This window comes from Ranitomeya variabilis, chromosome 3 (assembly GCF_051348905.1).
Source record: "Ranitomeya variabilis isolate aRanVar5 chromosome 3, aRanVar5.hap1, whole genome shotgun sequence".
Classification (NCBI taxonomy): Eukaryota; Metazoa; Chordata; class Amphibia; order Anura; family Dendrobatidae; genus Ranitomeya; species Ranitomeya variabilis.
In genome coordinates, this window is record NC_135234.1 from 559,606,644 (window position 1) to 559,631,430 (window position 24,787).

General features: G+C 42.7%; 1 protein-coding gene and 1 long non-coding RNA gene across 3 annotated transcripts in view; one reads left to right on the forward strand and one right to left on the reverse strand.

The window, feature by feature from the left end:
- SLITRK6 (SLIT and NTRK like family member 6) overlaps positions 1–2,256 on the reverse strand; it is an 85,289-nt gene extending 83,033 nt beyond the window's left edge. Inside the window, exon 1 of one of the 2 annotated variants that reach the window (XM_077297175.1) lies at positions 1,820–2,256. The gene's annotated coding sequence lies outside the window, so the exon portion shown is untranslated. The remainder of the gene's footprint in view (positions 1–1,819) is intronic. The other variant, XM_077297176.1, reaches the window with a different exon arrangement.
- Positions 2,257–2,370: 114 nt separating this feature from the next.
- Positions 2,371–24,787, forward strand: part of LOC143816598 (uncharacterized) — a 52,245-nt gene continuing 29,828 nt past the window's right edge. The window contains exons 1-2 of the long non-coding RNA XR_013223964.1: positions 2,371–2,555; positions 15,155–15,257. This is a non-coding gene — a long non-coding RNA (uncharacterized LOC143816598). The remainder of the gene's footprint in view (positions 2,556–15,154; positions 15,258–24,787) is intronic.

A 24,787-nucleotide genomic window follows, 5' to 3' on the forward strand; every position in this document is an offset into this window, starting at 1 on the left:
AAGTAACAAAGCTGCAAATCGCATAGTTAATCCATAATACATAAACGATTGCTATTCCATCATTAGATTATATGGTATAACAGCATATGCAGAATAACTATACTATCAGACTATACACTATATACAGTGTAACAATATTATTACTAAACTGTATAGAAGTATAGACAGTACAACTACACTACTACATCATATATGTGCAGCTATACTATTAAACAGTATATACAGAATGACTATACTTACAGTATAACTATACTACTACTTGATGACACAATATATCTACACTACTAATGTATGCAGTATAACTATATTTTTATAGTTTCTACAGTATCATTATACTACTAGATAATAAAGTTTTTCTAAACTGCTAGATTATGCAGTATATAATACGTCCAGATTATTCAGTATATATTATGACAAGATTATACAGTATATTAATAATACTAGATTATACAGTATATAATGACCAAAATATACAGTACATCTATTCTACCAGATTATACAGTATATATTACTGCCATATTGTACAGTATATATTAATGCCAGATTATACAGTGTATCTGTACTACCATATTATGCAGTATATGACCAAATAATACAGTGTATATATACCACCATATTATACAATATATCTATATCACCAGATTAAACAGTATATATTACTATCAGACTATACAGTATATATGACTACCAGATTCTACAGTATATAATGTGACCAGATTATACAGTATATCTATACCACCAGATTATACAGTATATATTACTTAAAGATTATACAGTATATATTACTACCAGATTACACAGTATATAATATGACCAGATTATACAGTATATCTATATCACCAGATTATACAGTATATATTACTTTCAGACTATACAGTGTATATTAATACCAGATTATACAGTATATCTATACTTCTAGATTATACAGTGTATACTATGACCACATTATACAGTATATACCACCAGATTATACAGTATATATTACTACCAGATTATACAGTATATAATATGACCTGATTATACAGCATATAATATGACCAGGTTATACAGTATATAATATGACCAGGTTACACAGTATACTGTATATATAATATGACCTGATTACACAGCACATAATATGACCAGGTTATACAGTATATATTACTACCAGATTATACAGCATATAATATGACCAGGTTATAAAGTATATATTACTACCAGATTATACAGTATATAATATGACCAGATTCTGCAGTATATAATATGACCAGTTTATACAGTATATATTACTACCAGATTATGCAGTATATAATATGACCAGATTACACATTATATAATATGACCTGATTATACAGCATATAATATGACCAGGTTATACAGTATATAATATGACCAGGTTACACAGTATATATATAATATGACCTGATTACACAGCACATAATATGACCAGGTTATACAGTATATATTACTACCACATTATACAGCATATAATATCACCAGATTATACAGCATATAATATGACCAGGTTATAAATATATATTACTACCAGATTATACAGTATATAATATGACCAGATTCTGCAATATATAATATGACCAGTTTATACAGTATATATTACTACCAGATTATACAGTATATAATATGACCAGATTACACAGTATATAATATGACCAGGTTATACAGTATATATTACTACCAGATTATACAGTATATAATATGACCAGATTACACAGTATATAATATGACCAGGTTATACAGTATACACTAGATCTGTGCACACACTCCACCAGCAGTGCACCGGACTGTGGAATGCCATCACTCTCACACAGCAGCTTCTTACCTGTGGAGGTGTAACTCAATGAGATCAGATAATGGACGTGTCCCAACAGCCTCCTACAGCTCCTTCTGCTCCTTCTGCTGATAGTCGTCTTCTTTTATAGCAAAATCTTTCACAATGGAAAACATTCTCATCACAAAATGAACTTTGCTGCCAGCGTGAACATATCCACAGAGCTGTGTGCAACCCACGGAGCCGGGCTCCCACTGAAGACCTCGGCACACAGTCAGCGTGTGGGTGATGCCGGGGCTGATCCCCGGACAGACATCCCCAGCTTATTTAATATTCAGAGCAGATAGTCAGGCAATCTTGAATTTACTTCATGAGCTTAACCCTCTCCTGCCTGCAGGGCAGCGCAGATGTATCTGTGACAGATCCTTCCATTGAGCTGCGGGAGTAGTGTCAGCTCCTCTCCTCTTCCCTTTCTAGCCTTTCTTGTTAGCTCACATTACTATTAGTCAGATTGTTAGAAGCAGAGAATTGGGCGGAAGCAATGAGATTTCTTGGCTTTTGCCTGAGCCTTCAAGCCCTTCCCAGTAAAAGAAGGTTTAATGTGAGTGTCATTTTACATCGCACTCCACCTCGTTATCGCTGGAGTCTCCTCTCTGCTGCCATTCTATCATTAATGCCACATATGCAGGAGCTGTGCACGTCCCTTACCTGTCACATTGCTGGGAGAAGGGGATAGGAAGGACAGACACTAGTGTCTGGCATAGTCCAGGTGTCTCTGCATTCTGAGGTACTAATACTTGTTGGGACTGTGGCGCCTCTATTGTTATTTTTGACAACATGAATACTAGTGTTGTTTGTTTTACGGGATTTAAGTGTCGGTACAAGGCTACAGTTTCCTCCAGTCATCTTCTAATAACACTACCCCAACTCTTTTTGTCACTTTCTGTCATACTTGAAGGACATGGCTTAAATAACAAGTGGCAATTGTGCAGAGGGTTATTTGTTCTGTAGCGTAAAGCAGTATCTGATGTAAAACCAAAGAAATGATCATAAGCTGGTATACACACATTGAGTAAGAGCACGTTCACACTGAGCCATTTCACAGGCAAAATGGAAAAAATAAACAAATTGATCATATACCCTAGAGTAAGTAAGCAGTAACAGCACCGGTAAGTAACATAGGGTACTTAGCACTATTTTGATTAACAAAAAACATAAAAGCCATTCCACCACAACATGGTGTACCTAGTCAGGATGTTCCTAGCCTGTCTCTGGTATTAAAACACTATTTTGTGCCAGCCTACCTCAATATGAATAAGGGTAGAGCAAGACAGGGGCCCGCAATGTGTAGACACCCGCCATGGAAAGTTATATAGATAAATGCACAGCTCAGAAAGAGGGGCCACGGCCCTGCTTGTATAAAGAACAAAAAAAGTACAGCAAAACCAAAGAAATGAGCTAGGCATTTATCTATATAGCTTCCCATGGAAAGGTGAATGGACAATCAGAGCCCTTGTCCTTCTCTGCACGTATTCACAATGAGGTCGGTTGACACAAAGTGAGATTTTCATATTAGAGATAGGCTAGGACTGTCCCGGCTGGGTACACCTTGTCATGGTGTACCCAGAAGGGTTAAGGTGTCCCGACTGGGATGGAGGCGGGACAAGCCAACTTTGATTGTTTTTTATCACAATAGTGTTAACTAAGCATCATGTGTTATTAACATATACTATTACTGATTACTTATTTACTTACTACAAGGTATGTGCTCAATTTGTGATGTAATTGTACAGCCATGGTTTAACTGGTGGTTGTACTTCCAAAAGTATACTTAATGCAACTGGAATTTAAAGGGAATCTGTTAGTTCCTTTGATACTTTGAAACTGTCGCAATTACCTTTAAGTGATTTCTCGTTCAAGTTTTTATTGTTTTATACAATTGTTTAGATTTTTTAGCAAAATTAACTTATATATAGCATCTCGCTGTATGCTATTAAACCAACCAAAACATAGAAAAAAACTATTATTTTATTTGATATTCACTAAAATATACCAAAAAACCATGCAATGTAAAAAATTTCAATTAAGTTAAACCCTAATCAGATGCTAGATACCCGCTATCCTTAAGTCTACTTGACAGCGGAGGTTGGCACCCTGAAATAAATGAGAAACGACACCCCAACTCCTTGGCGGCTATTTCTAAGGAGCTCTAGAGTTCCCATTCACTTCCAGAACAGGCTCGACAGCCAACAAATACACAGGAATTCGCTAATCCCTAGTTGCTGAAAATCACCCTAATATCACCCATCAACACTTGCAAATTACTATTATAAATTCAAGTAAGTGAATTTCAGACAAAAAATGTAATTAGTCAGTAAAAGACACATGGGAGTGGTGCAGGCTGCTGCATAAATATGTAGAGATTGGACTTACATAAAACATTGAGTAATACAGAACATTGTCTGTAATCTGGCAAGTTTACTCTGAAACAGGAAATATAAACTAATTTTAATAATTTTAAATATTCTTCAGAAATTACAAATAAACAAATTGAGGAGAGGTTCAATGAGCAGCACGATCCTTATTGCTGATCTATGTAAGGCTACTTTCACATCTATGTGCGCAGCGTATCATCCGCAAACGCAAACGCATGCAAAAACGCATGCAAACACATGCTAACACAGCATTTTTTATCCGCATCAGCTTACGCATGACGGCAAAAAAACGTAGCTTTTTATACACATGCATTTGATTTTTCCAGGAGGCCGTGTCTCTATGATCGTGTCTCAAAACAGTTCCTGGACATGTGCAGTCCGAAGAACGCAAGCGCATCGAACGCATGCGTACACATGCGTTCCCATAGACAGTAATGCATTTTTTTAACACACTCATCTGCATGCGAATGCCTGCGCATATTTGACTGATTTCTGACGCTTCCAAAAATGCAACATGTTACATTTGCCATGCACCGCCGCACACCACGAATAAACGCATGCGTATGCAAAAGTATGCAAACGCATACAAAAACATGTCCATGCATACATCATGTTAAAGATAGGTACGCATGATGCATGCGGATCTATGCCGATCGTACGCTGCACACACAGACGCAAATGTGAAACCAGGCTTAAAACTACCCAAAACCTACTTTAAATGCAAATAAGTGTTAAACAGATTAAAGGTGAACTTCAAGCTCCAGTAACATCAGTGTCAGATCACACCATCCGTGGTTCTATGAGCCAAAGTGGATTTCATGGGAGATGACCAAGGAGGAAACCATTGTTAAAAAAAAATCATGAAAAAGCAAGACTGGAATTTTCCAAACTACATGTTGACAAGCCACAAAGCTTTTGGGAGAATGTCCTATGGACAGATGAGACAAAAATTTAACTTTTTAGCAAGGTGCATCAGCTTTGTTCCCAGATGGAAAAATGAAGCATATCAAGAAAAAAACAATGCCCCTAATGTGAAACATGGAGGAGGCTCTGTTATGTTCTGGGGCTGATTTGCTGCATCTGGCACAGGGTGTCTAAAATCTAAGCAGGTACAATGAAATCTCAAGACTATGAAGGGATTCTAGAGAGAAATGTGCTGCCCAGTGTTAGAAAGCTTGGTCTCAGTCGCAGTTACAGAAATTGTTTGACTGCAGTAATTGCCTCAAAAAGTTGTGCAACAAAATATTAAGTTAAGGGTACCATCATTTATGTTCAGGCCTATAGCATGAGCTTTATTTTTTTTTAAATTCTGTGGAAGCATGGTTGAAAAGCAATGTCTAACTTGTTTATTTTCATAGATTTTTAATTTATTATTACTTTTGTCAGATTCAAGTTATTTCTGTGACCATTGTGGGTTTTTCTGTCATTAAGCGAGGGGTACCAACAATTTTGACCACGTGTGTATGTAACAATTATACGGGGTGAGACTTTGGATAAAACTAGTTTTTATTTTTCCTATATAACTACATATCTTCTCTTCTATAGAGTCATTACAAACAGAGTGATCTATTTCAAGTGTTTATTTCTCTTTATGTTGATGATTATGGCTTACAGCCAATGAACAACCAAAAGTTATTATCTCAGTAAATTAGAATACTTTATGACACCAACTTGAAAAATGATTTTAAAATCCCAAATGTTGGAATACTCAAATGTAGGTTCAGTAAATACATTCAATACTTGGTTGAGGCTTCTTTTGCATCAATTACTGCATCATTGCGGCATGGCATGGATGTGTTAAGCCTGTGGCACTGCTGAGGTGTTATGGAAGCCCAGGTTGCTTTGATAGCAGCCTTCAGCTCATCTGCATTGTTGGGTCTAGTTTCTCTCATCTTCCTCTTGACAATACCCCATAGATTCTCTCTGTGGTTAAAGTCATGCAAGTTTGCTTGTCAATTAAGCACAGTGATAGTGCTGTTTTTAAACTAGGTATTTGTACTTTTGGAAGTGTAGACAGATGCCAAGTCATGCTGGAGAATGAAATATCCATCTCCAATAAGCTTGTCGGCAGAGGGATGCATGAAGTGCTCTAAAATTCCCTGGTAGACGGCTGCGCTGACTTTGGTCTTGATAAAACACAGTGAACCTACACCAGCAGGTGACATGGCTGCCCAAACCATCACTGATTGTGGAAACTTCACACTAGACCCAAACAGCATGTATTATATGCATTTCCACTCTTCCTCCAGACTCCAGACCTTGATTTCCAAATTAAATGCAAAATGTACTTTCATCTGAAAGCACCACCGTGGACCACTGAGCAACAGTTCAGTTCTTTTTCTACTTGGCCCAGGTAAGAAGCTTCTGGCATTGTCTATTGGCCATGAGTGTCTTGACACAAGGAATGTGACACTTGTAGCCCATGTCCTGGATAGTCTGTGTGTGATGGCTCTTGGAGCAATAACTCCAGCAGCAGTCCACTTCTTGTGAATCTCCCCAAAAATTTTGAATGGCCTTTTCTTAACAATCCTTTCAAGGCTGCAGTTTCCACTCAACTTTCCATTTGCTTGGATACAGCACTCTGTGAACAGCCAGTTTCTTTAGCAATGACCTTTGTGGCTTACCCTCCTTGTAGAGTGTGTCAATGACTGCCTTCTGGATATCTATCAAGTCAGCAGTCTTCCCCATGATTGTGGAGCCTACTGAAACAGACTAAAGGACATTTTTGTTAACTATTCTAATTTACTGAGATAATGACTTTTGGATTTTCATTGGCTGTAAGCTATAATCATCAACATTAACAGAAATAAACACTTGAAATAGATCACTCTGTCTGTAAAGGCTACATATAATATAAGAATTTAACTTTATTTTTTTGAAGAACTGAAATAAATGGAATTTTTGATAATATTCTAATTTTGTGAGAAGAACCTGTATATATATATATATATATATATATATATATATATATATATATATATATATATATATATATATATATGCACATACAGTTCAGACCAAAAGTTTGGGAACACCTTCACATATCAAGATATTTCAGTATTTTCATGACTATGAAAGTTGTGTATTCACACTGAAGGCATCAAAACTATGAATTAACACATGTGGAATTACATACTTAACAAAAAATAGTGAAACAACTGAAATTATGTCTTATATTCTAGGTTCTTCAAAGTAGCCACCCTTTGCTTTGATGACTGCTTTGCACACTCTTGGCATTCTCTTGATGAGCTTCAAGAGGTAGTCACCGGGAATGGTTTTCACTTCACAGGTGTGCCCTGTCAGGTTTAATAAGTTGCTTGCCTTATAAATGGGGTTGGGACCATCAGTTGTGTTGTGCAGAAGTCTGGTGGATACACAGCTGATAGTCCTACTGAATAGACTGTTAGAATTTGTATTATGACAAGAAAAAAGCAGCTAAGTCAAGAAAAACGAATGGCCATCATTACGTTAAGAAATGAAGGATAGTTAATCCGAAAAATTGGGAAAACTTTGAAAGTGTCCCCAAGTGCAGTGGCAAAAACCATCAAGCGCTACAAAGAAACTGGCTCACATGAGGACCGCCCCTGGAATGAAGACCAAGAGTCACCTCTGCTTCTGAAAATTAGTTTATCTGAGTCACAAGCCTCAGAAATTGCAGGTTAACAGCAGCTCAGATTAGAGACCAGGTCATTGCCACACAGAGTTCTAGCAGCAGACACATCTCTACAACAACTGTTAAGAGGAGACTTTGTGCAGCAGGCCTTCATGGTAAAATAGCTGCTAGGAAACCACTTCTAAGGACAGGCAACAAGCAGAAGAGACTTGTTTGGGCTAAAGAACACAAGGAATGGACATTAGACCAGTGGAAATCTGTGCTTTGCTCTGATGAGTCCAAATTTGAGATCTTTAGTTCCAACCACCGTGTCTTTGTGCGACTCAGATAAGGTGAACGGATGGACTCTACATGCCTGGTTCCCACCGTGAAGTATAGAGGAGGAGGTGTGATGGTGTGGGGGTGCTTGCTGGTGACACTGTTGGGCATTTATTCAAAATTGAAGGCATACCGAACCAGCATGGCTACCACAGCATCTTGCAGTGGCATGCTTGTTGTGAATTTGGATTCTGGGCTCCCCCGGTGGCTACTGGTGGAATTGAACTGGTGTCTTCATCTTCTCTGTTCACCTGTTCCCATCAAGATGTGGGAGTCGCTATATAACCTTGCTGCTCTGTTAGTTGCTTGCCGGTCAACAATGTTATCAGAAGCCTCTCTGTGCTTGTTCCTGCTCCTAGACAACTACTAGATAAGTTGGACTCTTGTCCATGTTTGTTTTTGCATTTTTGTTCCAGTTCACAGCTGTAGTTTCGTTACTGTGTCTGGAAAGCTCTTGTGAACAGGAATTGCCACTCTGGTGTTATGAGTTAATGCCAGAGTTTTAAAGTAATTTCTGGATGGTGTTTTGATAGGGTTTTCAGCTGACCATGAAAGTGTCCTTTCTGTCTTCTGCTATGTAGTAAGTGGACCTCAAATTTGCTAAACCTATTTTCATACTACGTTTGTTATTTCATCTTAACTCACCGCCAATACATGTGGGGGGCCTCTGTCTCCTTTCGGGGTATTTCTCTAGAGGTGAGCTAGGACTAATATTTTCCTCTGCTAGCTTTATTTAGTCCTCCGGCTGGTGCTGGGCATCTAGAATCAACGTAGGCATGCTACCCGGCCACTGCTAGTTGTGCGTTAGGTTTAGTTCATGGTCAGCTCAGTTCCCATCTTCCAAGAGCTAGTTCCTATATATGCTTATGCTATGTTCTCTTGCCATTGAGATCATGACAGTTTGACCGGCCCACTAAAGGGTTAAAATCCTTGGCTGAGAAAGGAGAGAAATAAGTAGTCTGCTGAAATTTTTTTATTTTTTTTTTTTCTTTCTCTCCTTCTAATCTTTGAATGGCTCTGTGTCCACCTGTTTGTAATGGATCTTCAGAGTGTAACTGCAGGTTTGAATAATCTCGCCACGAAGGTACAAAATTTGCAAGATTTTGTTTGTCATGCACCTGTATCTGAGCCGAGAATTCCTTTGCCGGAATTTTTCTCGGGGAATAGATCCGGGTTTCAGAATTTTCGAAATAATTGCAAATTATTTTTGTCCCTGAAATCTCGCTCTGCCGGAGACCCTGCACAGCAAGTCAGGATTGTGATTTCCTTGCTCTGGGGCGACCCTCAAGACTGGGCTTTTTCATTGACACCAGGGGATCCTGCGTTGCTCAATGTGGATGCGTTTTTTCTGGCCTTGGGGTTGCTTTATGACGAACCTCATTTGGAGCTTCAGGCAGAAAAAACTTTGATGTCCCTATCTCAGGGGCAAGATGAAGCGGAAATTTACTGCCAAAGATTCCGTAAATGGTCTGTGCTTACTCAGTGGAATGAGTGCGCCCTGGCGGCGACTTTCAGAGAGGGTCTCTCTGATGCCATTAAGGATATTATGGTGGGGTTCCCTGTGCCTGCGGGTCTGAATGAGTCCATGACAATGGCTATTCAGATCGATAGGCGTTTGCGGGAGCGCAAACCAGTGCACCATCTGGCGGTGTCCACTGAGAAGTCGCCAGAGAGTATGCAGTGTGATAGAATTCTGTCCCGAAGCGAGCGGCAGAATTTTAGACGGAAAAATGGGTTGTGTTTCTATTGTGGTGATTCTACTCATGTTATATCAGCATGCTCTAAGCGCACTAAAAAGCTTGGTAAATCTGTTTCCATTTGCACCTTACCGTCTAAGTTTATTCTATCTGTGACCCTGATTTGCTCTTTGTCATCTATTACCACGGACGCCTATGTCGACTCTGGCGCCGCTTTGAGTCTTATGGATTGGTCCTTTGCCAAACGCTGTGGGTATGATTTAGAGCCTTTGGAGACTCCTATTCCTCTGAAGGGGATTGACTCCACCCCATTGGCTAATAATAAACCACAATACTGGACACAAGTAACTATGCGTATTAATCCGGATCACCAGGAGATTATTCGCTTTCTGGTGCTGTATAATCTACATGATGATTTGGTGCTAGGATTGCCTTGGCTGCAATCTCACAACCCAGTCCTCGACTGGAGAGCTATGTCTGTGTTGAGCTGGGGATGTAAGGGGGCTCATGGGGATGTACCTGTGGTTTCCATTTCATCATCTATTCCCTCTGAAATTCCTGAGTTCCTGTCTGACTATCGTGACGTCTTTGAAGAATCCAAGCTTGGTTCATTACCTCCGCACCGAGAGTGCGATTGTGCCATAGATTTAATCCCGGGTAGTAAATACCCAAAGGGTCGTTTATTTAATCTGTCTGTGCCTGAACATGCTGCTATGCGAGAATATATAAAGGAGTCCTTGGAAAAGGGACATATTCGTCCATCGTCATCTCCCTTAGGAGCCGTTTTTTTCTTTGTGTCAAAAAAAGACGGCTCTTTGAGACCATGTATTGATTATCGGCTTTTGAATAAAATCACTGTTAAATATCAATACCCATTGCCGTTGCTGACTGATTTGTTTGCTCGCATAAAGGGGGCCAAGTGGTTCTCTAAGATTGACCTTCGTGGGGCGTATAATTTGGTGCGAATCAGGCAGGGGGATGAGTGGAAAACCGCATTTAATACGCCCGAGGGCCACTTTGAGTATTTAGTGATGCCTTTTGGTCTTTCAAATGCTCCGTCAGTTTTCCAGTCCTTTATGCATGATATTTTTCGCGATTATTTGGATAAATTTATGATTGTGTATCTGGATGATATTCTGATTTTTTCGGATGACTGGGACTCTCATGTCCAGCAAGTCAGGAGGGTTTTTCAGGTTTTGCGGTCTAATTCTTTGTGTGTGAAGGGTTCTAAGTGTGTTTTTGGGGTACAGAGGATTTCCTTTTTGGGATATATTTTTTCCCCCTCTTCCATTGAAATGGATCCTGTCAAGGTTCAAGCTATTTGTGATTGGACGCAGCCCTCTTCTCTTAAGAGTCTTCAGAAATTTTTGGGCTTTGCTAACTTTTATCGTCGATTTATTGCTGGTTTTTCGGATATTGCTAAGCCATTGACCGATTTGACTAAGAAGGGTGCTGATGTTGCTGATTGGTCCCCTGATGCTGTGGAGGCCTTTCGGGAGCTTAAGCGCCGTTTTTCCTCTGCCCCTGTGTTGCGTCAGCCTGATGTTGCTCTACCTTTTCAGGTTGAGGTCGACGCTTCTGAGATCGGAGCTGGGGCAGTGTTGTCGCAGAAAAGTTCTGACTGCTCCGTGATGAGGCCTTGTGCCTTCTTTTCCCGTAAATTTTCGCCCGCTGAGCGGAATTATGATGTTTGGAATCGGGAGCTTTTGGCCATGAAGTGGGCTTTTGAGGAGTGGCGCCATTGGCTTGAGGGGGCCAGACATCAGGTGGTGGTATTGACTGACCACAAAAATTTGATTTATCTTGAGACCGCCAGGCGCCTGAATCCTAGACAGGCGCGCTGGTCATTATTTTTCTCTCGGTTTAATTTTGTGGTGTCATACCTACCGGGTTCTAAGAATGTTAAGGCGGATGCCCTTTCTAGGAGTTTTGAGCCTGACTCGCCTGGTAACTCTGAGCCCACAGGTATCCTTAAGGATGGAGTGGTATTGTCAGCTGTTTCTCCAGACCTGCGGCGGGCCTTGCAGGAGTTTCAGGCGGATAGACCTGATCGTTGCCCACCTGATAAACTGTTTGTTCCTGATGATTGGACCAGTAGAGTCATCTCTGAGGTTCATTCTTCTGCGTTGGCAGGTCATCCTGGCATTTTTGGTACCAGGGATTTGGTGGCAAGGTCCTTCTGGTGGCCTTCCCTGTCACGAGATGTTCGAGGCTTTGTGCAGTCTTGTGACGTTTGTGCTCGGGCCAAGCCTTGTTGTTCTCGGGCTAGTGGATTATTGTTGCCCTTGCCTATTCCTAAGAGGCCTTGGACGCACATCTCGATGGATTTTATTTCAGATCTGCCTGTTTCTCAGAAGATGTCTGTCATCTGGGTGGTGTGTGACCGTTTTTCTAAGATGGTCCATTTGGTTCCTCTGCCCAAGTTACCTTCTTCTTCCGAGTTGGTTCCTCTGTTTTTTCAAAATGTTGTTCGTTTGCATGGTATTCCTGAGAATATCGTTTCTGACAGAGGGACCCAATTCGTGTCTAGATTTTGGCGGGCATTCTGTGCTAGGATGGGCATAGATTTATCTTTTTCGTCCGCTTTCCATCCTCAGACGAATGGCCAGACCGAGCGGATTAATCAGACCCTGGAGACATATCTGAGGTGTTTTGTGTCTGCTGACCAGGATGATTGGGTTGCTTTTTTGCCATTGGCGGAGTTCGCTCTCAATAATCGGGCCAGCTCTGCCACTTTGGTGTCCCCGTTTTTCTGTAATTCGGGGTTTCATCCTCGATTTTCCTCTGGTCAGGTGGAATCTTCGGATTGTCCTGGAGTGGATTCTGTGGTGGAGAGATTGCATCAGATCTGGGGGCAGGTGGTGGACAATTTGAGGTTGTCCCAGGAGAAGACTCAGCTTTTTGCCAACCGCCACCGTCGTGTTGGTCCTCGGCTTTCTGTTGGGGATTTGGTGTGGTTGTCTTCTCGTTTTGTCCCTATGAGGGTCTCTTCTCCTAAGTTTAAGCCTCGGTTTATCGGCCCGTATAAGATATTGGAGATTCTTAACCCTGTTTCCTTCCGTTTGGACCTCCCTGCATCCTTTTCTATTCATAACGTTTTTCATCGGTCATTATTGCGCAGGTATGAGGTACCGGTTGTGCCTTCCGTTGAGCCTCTTGCTCCGGTGTTGGTTGAGGGTGAGTTGGAGTACGTTGTGTAGAAAATCTTAGACTCTCGTGTTTCCAGACGGAGACTCCAGTATCTGGTCAAGTGGAAGGGATACGGCCAGGAGGATAATTCTTGGGTGAATGCATCTGATGTTCATGCCTCCGATCTGGTTCGTGCCTTTCATAGGGCCCATCCTGATCGCCCTGGTGGTTCTGGTGAGGGTTCGGTGCCCCCTCCTTGAGGGGGGGGTACTGTTGTGAATTTGGATTCTGGGCTCCCCCGGTGGCTACTGGTGGAATTGAACTGGTGTCTTCATCTTCTCTGTTCACCTGTTCCCATCAAGATGTGGGAGTCGCTATATAACCTTGCTGCTCTGTTAGTTGCTTGCCGGTTAACAATGTTATCAGAAGCCTCTCTGTGCTTGTTCCTGCTCCTAGACAACTACTAGATAAGTTGGACTCTTGTCCATGTTTGTTTTTGCATTTTTGTTCCAGTTCACAGCTGTAGTTTCGTTACTGTGTCTGGAAAGCTCTTGTGAACAGGAATTGCCACTCTGGTGTTATGAGTTAATGCCAGAGTTTTAAAGTAATTTCTGGATGGTGTTTTGATAGGGTTTTCAGCTGACCATGAAAGTGTCCTTTCTGTCTTCTGCTATGTAGTAAGTGGACCTCAAATTTGCTAAACCTATTTTCATACTACGTTTGTTATTTCATCTTAACTCACCGCCAATACATGTGGGGGGCCTCTGTCTCCTTTCGGGGTATTTCTCTAGAGGTGAGCTAGGACTAATATTTTCCTCTGCTAGCTTTATTTAGTCCTCCGGCTGGTGCTGGGCATCTAGAATCAACGTAGGCATGCTACCCGGCCACTGCTAGTTGTGCGTTAGGTTTAGTTCATGGTCAGCTCAGTTCCCATCTTCCAAGAGCTAGTTCCTATATATGCTTATGCTATGTTCTCTTGCCATTGAGATCATGACACATGCTATTCCATCCGGTTTGCATTTAGTTGGACCATCATTTATTTTTCAACAGGACAATGACCCCAAACACACCTCCAAGCTGTGTAAGTGCTATTTGACCAAGAAGGAGAGTGATTGGGTGCTACGCCAGGTGACCTGGCCTCGGCAGTCACAAGACCTGAACCCAATCGAGATGGTTTGGGGTGAGCCAGACAGCAGAGTGAAGGCAAAAGGGTCAACAAGTGCTAAGCATCTCTGGGAACTCCTTCAAGATTGTTGGAAGACCATTCCTGGTGACTACCTCTTGAAGCTCAACAAGAGAATGCCAAGAGTGTGCAAAGCAGTCATCAAAGCAAATGATGGCTACTTTGAAGGACCTAGAATATAAGACATAATTTCAGTTGTTTCACACTTTTTTGTGATGTAATTCCACATGTGTTAATTCATAGTTTTAATGCCTTCAGTGTGAATGTACAGTTTTCAAAGTCATGAAAATATAGAAAAATCTTGAAATGAGAAGGTCTGTCCAAACGTTTGGTCTGTACTGTATATATATACATTCCTGCTATTTTCATCATGCAACCAACCCTGTGCAATTCAGTAATCTACTTTATTATTATTGCAATTATCGGTATATATACATTTGTGTGAAAAAGTGTTTACCCCTTTCCAGATTTCCTATTCTTTTGCATGTTTGCCTCGCTCAAACAAATTTAAATATTAGACAAAGATAACACAAGTAAACACAAAATGTAATTTTTAGATGAAGGTCTTTATTATTAAGGGAAAAAGAAAGCCAAACCTACAGTGCCTTGTGTGAAAAAGTAATTGCCCCCAAACGTAACAGCTGGCTGGGCCACCCTTAACAGCAACAACTGCAATCATGCATTTGCATTATCTGGCAATGAGTCTTTTATAATGCCCTAGAGGCATTTTTGCCCACTCATCTTTGCATAATTGTTGTAATTGTCTCACAATTCATCAGGTTTTCGAACATGAACCACCTTTTTAAGGTCATGTCACAGCATCTTAATCAGATTAAGGTCAGGACTTTGACTAGGCCACTCCAAAGTCTTAACTTTGTTTTTCATAAGCCATTCAGATGTAGACTTGCTGGTGTGTTTTGGATCATTGTCCTACTGTATAACCCAAGTGTGCTTCAGCTTGAGGTCACAAGCATATGGTCTGACATTTTTCTTCTGGATTTTTTTTTATAGAAAGCAGAGTTCATGGTTCGATTTACCAAAGCAAGTCTTCCAGGTCCTGAGGCAGCAAAACAGCCTCAAACCATCACATTACCACCATCATATTTTAATGAAGGTATGATGTTCCATTTCTGAAATGCTGTGTTACTTCTACTCCAGATATATGGTTTTGAGGATCTGTTGGTCTGCTTTACTTTTTAAGTCAGGTCGTATTTAGGTGATTTCTTGATTGAGAACAGGCATTGCAGTATTCAGGTCTGCATGTGGCTAGTTATTTTGAACTCGGCTTCAAAAAAATGTGATAAACCACAGTTATTTTATGTTTTAGGGGTGAAACATTTTTTTACACAACTGCTGATTTTTAGTGTTGAGCATTCCGATGCTGCAAGTATCGGGTATCGGCCGATACTTGCTGTATCGGAATTTCCGATACCGAGATCCGATATTTTTGTAATATCGGATATCGGTATCGAAACAACATTAATGTAAAAAGGTGTAAAAGAAAGAATTAAAATAAAAAAAATCGCTATACTCACCTGTCCGACGCAGCCGGGACCTCGGCGATTGTAAGCGGCAGCGTTGTTTCTTTAAAATTCGCGCTTTTACTTGCTTACGTGAATTCCCGGCTTCTGATTGGTCAGGGCGGCCATGTTGCCGGGACTCGGACCAATCACAGCAAGCCGTGACGAAATTACGTCACGGCTTGCTGTGATTGGTCCGCGTCCCGGCAACATGGCCGCCATTAACCAATCACAAGCCGTGACGTCACGGGAGGCTGGACACGCGCTTATTTTGAAAAGCGCGCGTGTCCAGCCTCCCGTGACGTCACGGCTTGTGATTGGTCACGGCGCCATATTGCCGGGATGCGGACCAATCACAGCAAGCCGTGACGAAATTACGTCACGGCTTGCTGTGATTGGTCCGCGTCCCGGCAACATGGCCGCCATTAACCAATCACAAGCCGTGACGTCACGGGAGGCTGGACACGCGCTTATTTTGAAAAGCGCGCGTGTCCAGCCTCCCGTGACGTCACGGCTTGTGATTGGTCACGGCGCCATATTGCCGGGATGCGGACCAATCACAGCAAGCCGTGACGTAATTTCGTCACGGCTTGCTGTGATTGGTCCGAGTCCCGGCAACATGGCCGCCCTGACCAATCAGAAGCCGGGAATTCACGTAAGCAAGTAAAAGCGCGAATTTTAAAGAAACAACGCTGCCGCTTACAATCGCCGAGGTCCCGGCTGCGTCGGACAGGTGAGTATAGCGATATTTTTTATTTTAATTCTTTATTTTACACATTTATATGGTTCCCAGGGCCTGAAGGAGAGTTTCCTCTCCTTCAGACCCTGGGAACCATCAGGAATACCGTCCGATACCTGAGTCCCATTGACTTGTATTGGTATCGGGTATCGGTATCGGATTGGATCCGATATTTTGCCGGTATCGGCCGATACTTTCCGATACCGATACTTTCAAGTATCGGACGGTATCGCTCAACACTACTGATTTTGTAAGTGGCCACTAACAATTACATGAAGAGTCTATAATTTTAAGAGTAGGTTATTTTTAACATTGAGAGATAGAATATCAAAAATAAAATTTTAAAATCATATTGTATAAATTATATAAATTTATTTGCATTTTGCAGTGAGAAATAAGCTTTTGATCCCCTACCAACAATTAAGAGTTCTGGCTCCTACTTACCAGTTAGATGCTCCTAATCAACTCGTTACCTGCATTAAAGACAGCTGTCTTACACAGTCACCTTTATAAAAGACTCCTGTCTACAGACTCAATTAATCAGTCAGACTCTATCCTCTACAACAGAGGTGTCAAACTGCATTCCTCGAGGGCCGTCAACAGGTCATGATTTCAGGATTTCCTTAGCATTCCACAAGGTGCTGGATTCATTCTGTGCAGGTGATTAAATTATAACCTCTGCAATACAAGGAAATCCTGACCTGTTGGTGGCCCTCGAGGAATGCAGTTTGACACCTCTGCTCTACAACATGTGCATCACATTTCTAATATGTACAAAACATTAGTAAAATATATGTATAAATTCTACCTACATGGAATAAATAATTTTTGCCAACCACTTATACTTTCCTCAGCCTTAATGAGTGCCATCCAGTGTTTAAACTTGACAACTGGATCTGGGTTGATCAGTCTGAAGATGACGGAGTAATGAGCAGCCTTGTGACTTCTCAACTGGATAAGTCACTCTTATTATTCAAAAGGAACTCTGCCAACTGCAGAACTCCCAAGTTCTGTCAAATTTCTTCAGAAGACATGCATTAATATGTAAGGTCATGATTAGAGATGAGCGGTGTTCAAGTCGAACTGTTCGCCAATTTCAAATTCGAGCTGTTTTGGACGGTGTTCGAGTCGTTCGTCGAACTCGAACAATTTGCTTAAAATTCGGTTGTTCGAGTTTTTGTTCGATGACTGTTTGTTCACCAAAAGCCTAACTTGATTTGCACATTAAAACTGTTTATCATTGTTATTAGACTGTTTCAGTGTATAGTGGGCAGGGGGGGGGCTGTTATGGATCTAGTGGTTAGGAACACTTGAGATGACGTGATAGGTAATCCAGAAATATAGGACAAGTTCTGGGGACGTGGAAACTTTACTGACCGCAACCCTGATCCTATCACACACACTATCACCTATCGCTCCACTAGGCAGCCGTGGAGCATACCTAACTCTCCCTATACGCCTCTTCACAGCCTGAGAACTAGCTACCCCTAGAGAGAAACAAAAGCCTCACTTGCCTCAGAGAAATTTCCCCAAAAGTAAAGTCAGCCCCCACAAATAATGACGGTGAGTTCAGAGGAAAATACAAAGATAGGAATGAAAACAGGTTTTAGCATAGGAGGCCCACTAGTACTAAATAGTAAGAAGATAGCAAGGGAACTGTGCGGTCAGTATAAAATACTACAAAAATATCCACGCAGAGAATACTAAAGACCCTCACACCGACTCACGATGTGAGGGAGCAACTCTGCTCCCCAGAGCTTCCAGCTAGCAAGAAAATAGCATATAAGCAAGCTGGACTGAACTTAACATATACTGAGAAACATTTTCCAAAAGCAGTGAGCAAAAAATGAACTAGCATGAACTTAGCTTCTCCAAGAGGAGACAGGTCACACGAGAAGTCCCAGAGAGATCTGAACCAATACTGAATACAACGACAGCTGGCAACAAGTAAAGATCTAGGTGGCGTTAAATAGGCAGCAGCACAGCAGAAAACGAGGCAGCTGGAGCCCAGCTAAAGACCAGCAGTATCACTCAAAGCCAACAGAGGGAGCCCACGAACAGAACTCAACAAAGTACCATTCATGACCACAGGAGGGAGCCCGAGAATGGAATTCACAACAGTACCCCCCCCCTTGAGGAGGGGTCACCGAACCCTCACCAGAGCCCCAGGCCGATCAGGACGAGCCAAATGAAAGGCATGAACCAAATCGGCAGCATGGACATCAGAGGCAACAATCCAGGAATTATCCTCCTGACCATAGCCCTTCCATTTAACCAAGTACTGATGCTTCCGTCTCGAAACACAAGAATCCAAGATCTTTTCCACCACATACTCCAATTCTCCCTCCACCAACACTGGAGCAGGAGGATCAACAGAAGGAACCACAGGCACCACATACCTCCGCAACAATGACCTATGGAACACATTATGGATGGCAAAAGATGCTGGGAGGTCCAAACGAAATGACACAGGATTGAGGATTTCAGAAATCTTATAAGGACCAATGAAACGAGGCTTAAACTTAGGAGAGGAAACCTTCATAGGAACATAACGAGAAGACAACCAAACCAGATCACCCCCACACGAAGTCGGGGACCCACACAGCGACGGCGGTTAGCAAAGCGCTGAGCCTTCTCCTGTGACAGCGCCAAATTGTCCACTACGTGGTTCCAAATCTGCTGCAACCTGTCCACCACAGAATCCACACCAGGGCAGTCAGAAGGCTCAACCTGCCCTGAGGAAAAACGAGGATGAAAACCAGAATTACAAAAAAAAGGCGAAACCAAAGTAGCCGAACTAGCCCGATTATTGAGGGCGAACTCAGCCAATGGCAAAAAAGTCACCCAATCATCCTGGTCAGCAGAAACAAAACATCTCAGATAAGTTTCTAAGGTCTGATTAGTTCGTTCGGTTTGGCCATTTGTCTGAGGATGGAAAGCCGAAGAAAAAGACAAATCAATGCCAATCTTAGCACAAAAAGATCGCCAAAATCTGGACACGAACTGGGACCCTCTGTCAGACACAATGTTCTCCGGAATACCATGCAAACGAACCACATTCTGAAAGAACAGCGGAACCAAATCAGAGGAGGAAGGTAATTTAGGCAAGGGCACCAAATGGACCATCTTAGAAAAACGATCACAAACCACCCAGATGACAGACATCCTCTGAGAGACCGGAAGATCCGAAATAAAATCCATGGAAATATGCATCCAAGGCCTCTTTGGGACAGGCAAAGGCAAAAGCAAACCACTGGCACGAGAACAGCAAGGCTTGGCCCGAGCACAAATCCCACAGGACTGCACAAAAGAACGCACATCCCGCGACAAGGAAGGCCACCAAAAGGACCTAGCCACCAAATCTCTGGTACCAAAAATCCCAGGATGACCCGCCAACACTGAACAATGAACCTCGGAAATAACTCTACTGGTCCATCTATCAGGGACAAACAGTCTCTCCGGTGGACAACGGTCAGGTCTATCAACCTGAAACTCCTGCAGCACCCGCCGCAAATCAGGGGAGATGGCAGACAAAATCACCCCCTCTCTGAGGATACCAGCCGGTTCAGGAACTCCCGGAGAGTCAGGCACAAAACTCCTAGAAAGGGCATCAGCCTTCACATTCTTAGAGCCCGGGAGGTACGAAACCACAAAATCGAAACGGGAGAAAAACAGCGACCATCGAGCCTGTCTAGGATTCAGCCGCTTGGCTGACTCGAGACAAATCAAATTCTTGTGATCCGTCAAGACCACCACACGACACTTGGTTCCCTCAAGCCAATGTCGCCTCTCTTCAAATGGCCACTTCATTGCCAACAACACCCGATTACCAACATCATAATTACGCTCGGCAGGCGAAAACTTTCTTGAAAAGAAAGCACATGGCTTCATCATACAGCCATCAGAGCTTCTCTGAGACAAGACAGCCCCTGCTCCAATCTCAGAAGCATCAACCTCGACCTGAAAAGGGAGAGAAACATCCGGCTGATGCAAGACAGGAGCTGAAGAAAACCGACCTTTCAGCTCCTGAAAGGCCTCAACGGCCGCAGGAGACCAATTAGTCACATCAGCACCCTTTTTGGTCAGATCAGTCAAAGGCTTAACCACACTAGAAAAATTAGTGATGAAGCGACGGTAAAAATTAGCAAAGCCCAGGAACTTCTGAAGACTCTTCACAGATGTAGGTTGAGTCCAATCATAAATGGCCTGGATTTTAACTGGATCCATCTCGATAGTAGAAGGGGAAAAAATAAAGCCCAAAAAGGAAACCTTCTGGACTCCGAAGAGACATTTAGAGCCCTTCACAAACAAGGCATTAGCACGCAGGACCTGAAGTACCATCCTGACCTGCTTCACATGAGATTCCCAATCATCAGAAAAGACCAAAATATCATCCGGATATACAATCATGAATCTATCCAGATACTCTCGGAAGATGTCGTGCATAAAGGACTGAAACACAGAAGGGGCATTAGAAAGCCCAAATGGCATCACCAAGTACTCAAAATGGCCTTCGGGCGTATTAAATGCTGTTTTCCATTCATCGCCCTGTTTTATACGCACAAGATTATACGCTCCTCGAAGATCTATCTTGGTGAACCAACTAGCCCCCTTAATCCGAGCAAACAGATCGGACAGCAGAGGCAAAGGGTACTGAAATTTGACCGTGATTTTATTAAGAAGGCGATGATGAATACAGGGTCTCAAAGAACCATCCTTCTTGGCCACAAAAAAGAACCCTGCTCCCAATGGTGACGAGGATGGGCGAATATGTCCTTTCTCCAAGGACACCTTTATATAACTCCGCATAGCGGCATGTTCAGGCACAGATAGATTGAAAAGTCGACCCTTAGGGAACTTACTACCAGGAATCAAATCTATAGCACAATCACAATCCCTATGAGGAGGTAGGGCACCGGATTTGGGCTCATCAAATACATCCTGGTAATCCGACAAAAATTCAGGGACTTCAGAAGGAGTAGAAGCAGCAATTGACACCAAAGGAACATCGCCATGTACCCCTTGACAACCCCAACTAGACACAGACATTGATTTCCAATCCAATACTGGATTATGAACCTGCAGCCATGGCAACCCCAAGAAGACAACATCATGCAAATTATGTAACACCAGAAAACGAATATCCTCCTGATGTGCAGGAGTCATGCACATGGTCACTTGAGTCCAGTACTGAGGCTTATTCTTGGCCAATGGCGTAGCATCAATTCCCCTTAGTGGAATAGGGAACTGCAAAGGCTCTAAGAAAAAACCACAGCGCCTGGCAAAATCCAAATCCATCAGATTCAGGGCAGCACCTGAATCCACAAAAGCCATAACTGAGTAGGATGACAAAGAGCAAATCAAAGTAACAGACAAAATAAATTTAGGCTGTACAGTACCAATGGTGACTGACTTAGTGAACCTTTTAGTGCGCTTAGGACATTCGGAGATAGAATGAGTGGAGTCACCACAGTAAAAACACAACCCATTCTGACGTCTGTGATTTTGCCGTTCAATTCTGGTCAGAATCCTACCACATTGCATAGACTCAGGCTTCTGCTCAGAGAACACCGCCAGATGGTGCACAGGTTTGCGCTCCCGCAAACGCCGATCAATCTGAATGGCCAAGGACATTGATTCATTCAGACTTGCAGGCGTGGGGAACCCCACCATAACATCCTTAAGGGCTTCAGAAAGACCCTTTCTGAAAATCGCTGCCAGGGCACACTCATTCCATTGAGTGAGCACAGACCACTTCCTAAACCTCTGGCAGTAAACCTCCGCTTCATCCTGACCCTGAGACAGAGCCAGCAAGGTCTTTTCTGCCTGGCCGACTGAATTAGGCTCCTCATAAAGCAATACAAGCGCCAGAAAAAACGCATCTACATTTAGCAATGCAGGATCTCCTGGCGCCAGGGAAAATGCCCAATCCTGAGGGTCGCCACGTAACAAGGAAATAATAATTTTAACTTGCTGAGTAGGGTCACCAGAAGAGCGGGGTTTCAGAGCAAGAAACAATTTGCAATTGTTTTTAAAATTCAGAAACTTAGATCTATCTCCAGAAAATAAAACAGGAATTGGTATTCTAAGCTCTAACAGAGGATTCTGAACTACATAATCCTGAATGCCTTGTACCCTTGCAGTGAGATGATCCAAACTAGAGGACGGATCTTGAATGTTCATATCTGCAGCTGAGTCCTGAACCACCCAGATATTAAGGGGAGGAGAGAAGCAAAACACACTGCAGAGAAAAAAAAATGAGCTCAGAACTTCTCTTATCCCTCTTTTGTGAGGCATTAACACTTTATGGGCCAGCTGTGCTGTTATGGACCTAGTGGTTAGGAACACTTGAGATGACCTGATAGGTAAACCAGAAATATAGGACAAGCTCTGGGGACGTGGAAACTTTACTGACCGCAACCCTGATCCTATCACACACACTATAGGCAGCCGTGGAGCGTACCTAACTCTCCCTATACGCCTCTTCACAGCCTGAGAACTAGCTACCCCTAGAGAGAAACAAAAGCCTCACTTGCCTCAGAGAAATTTCCCCAAAAGTAAAGTCAGCCCCCACAAATAATGACGGTGAGTTCAGAGGAAAATACAAAGATAGGAATGAAAACAGGTTTTAGCATAGGAGGCCCACTAGTACTAAATAGTAAGAAGATAGCAAGGGAACTGTGCGGTCAGTATAAAATACTACAAAAATATCCACGCAGAGAATACTAAAGACCCTCACACCGACTCACGATGTGAGGGAGCAACTCTGCTCCCCAGAGCTTCCAGCTAGCAAGAAAATAGCATATAAGCAAGCTGGACTGAACTTAACATATACTGAGAAACATTTTCCAAAAGCAGTGAGCAAAAAATGAACTAGCATGAACTTAGCTTCTCCAAGAGGAGACAGGTCACACGAGAAGTCCCAGAGAGATCTGAACCAATACTGAACACAACGACAGCTGGCAACAAGTAAAGAACTAGGTGGCGTTAAATAGGCAGCAGCACAGCAGAAAACGAGGCAGCTGGAGCCCAGCTAAAGACCAGCAGTATCACTCAAAGCCACCAGAGGGAGCCCACGAACAGAACTCAACAAAGTACCATTCATGACCACAGGAGGGAGCCCGAGAACGGAATTCACAACAGGGGGCGAGAGATAGATCTGTGCTGAAATAATGCCGATCTCCATTTTTTTTCTTTCCCACATTTACTGTGGGGCGGTGCAGTCTCTTAGCCTATCGGCAGTGCACACACACACAGCAATGTGCATGTGATGCACACAAGCAAGGGCATGTGTCATTTGCTGTGTATGTCACATGTCCTTGCCCTATAAGAACCAGCTATTTGCCCCATCGCCACGATTTCCTCACTGCTGCAGCTTAGTCTTAGACGGCACCTCTGCTGCTGTGGGCGCTATACAGTCTAACAGTGTTTTTTTGGAGTGAAGTTTCAGAGAGATAGGTTTAGAGAGTCGGGAGGAGTCGGGACTAGTTGTAATATCAGCCCTTTTCAGGGTAGGTTACAGCAGTTCCTAGCACTTTTTGCCAGGCAGGTCTGTGCCAGTGCTGTGCAAGTGTTTGTCACAGCATTTGGTGTAATCTAGCTCAGCCAATCCTTTTGGGCTAGTAGCATTGTCTGATAGTCATCTGAGTAGCCCGCCTGTGAAGCTAGCTACACCGCCTGTGTATCTAAATTTTAACTGCATCTAACCCAGTAAATCTTTTTTGGGCTTAGTAGCAGTGTCTGCACGTCAGCAGATTAGCTCACCTGTGAAGCGAGCTACACCGCCTGTTTATCTAAATTTTTACTGCATCTAATCCAGTAAATTGTTTTGGGCCTAGTAGCAGTGTCTGCATGTCAGCAGAGTAGCCTGCCTGTGAAGCTAGCTACACCGCCTGTGTATCTAAATTTTACTGCATCTAACCCAGTAAATAGTTTTGGGCCTAGGAGCAGTGTCTGCACGTCAGCGGAATAGCCCGCCTGTGAAGCTAGCTACACCGCCTGTGTATCTAAATTTTTACTGCATCTAACCCAGTAAATTGTTTTGGGCCTAATAGCAGTGTCTGCACATCAGCGGAGTAGCCCGCCTGTGAAGCTAGCTACACCGCATGTGTATCTAAATTTTACTGCATCTAACCCAGTAAATTGTTTTGGGCCTAGTAGCAGTGTCTGCACATCAGCGGAGTAGCCCACCTGTGAAGCTAGCTACACCGCCTGTGTATCTAAATTTTACTGCATCTAACCCAGTAAATAGTTTTGGGCCTAGGAGCAGTGTCTGCACGTCAGCGGAGTAGCCCACCTGTGAAGCTAACTACACCGCCTGTGTATCTAAATTATTACTGCATCTAACCCAGTAAATTGTTTTGGGCCTAGGAGCAGTGTCTGCAC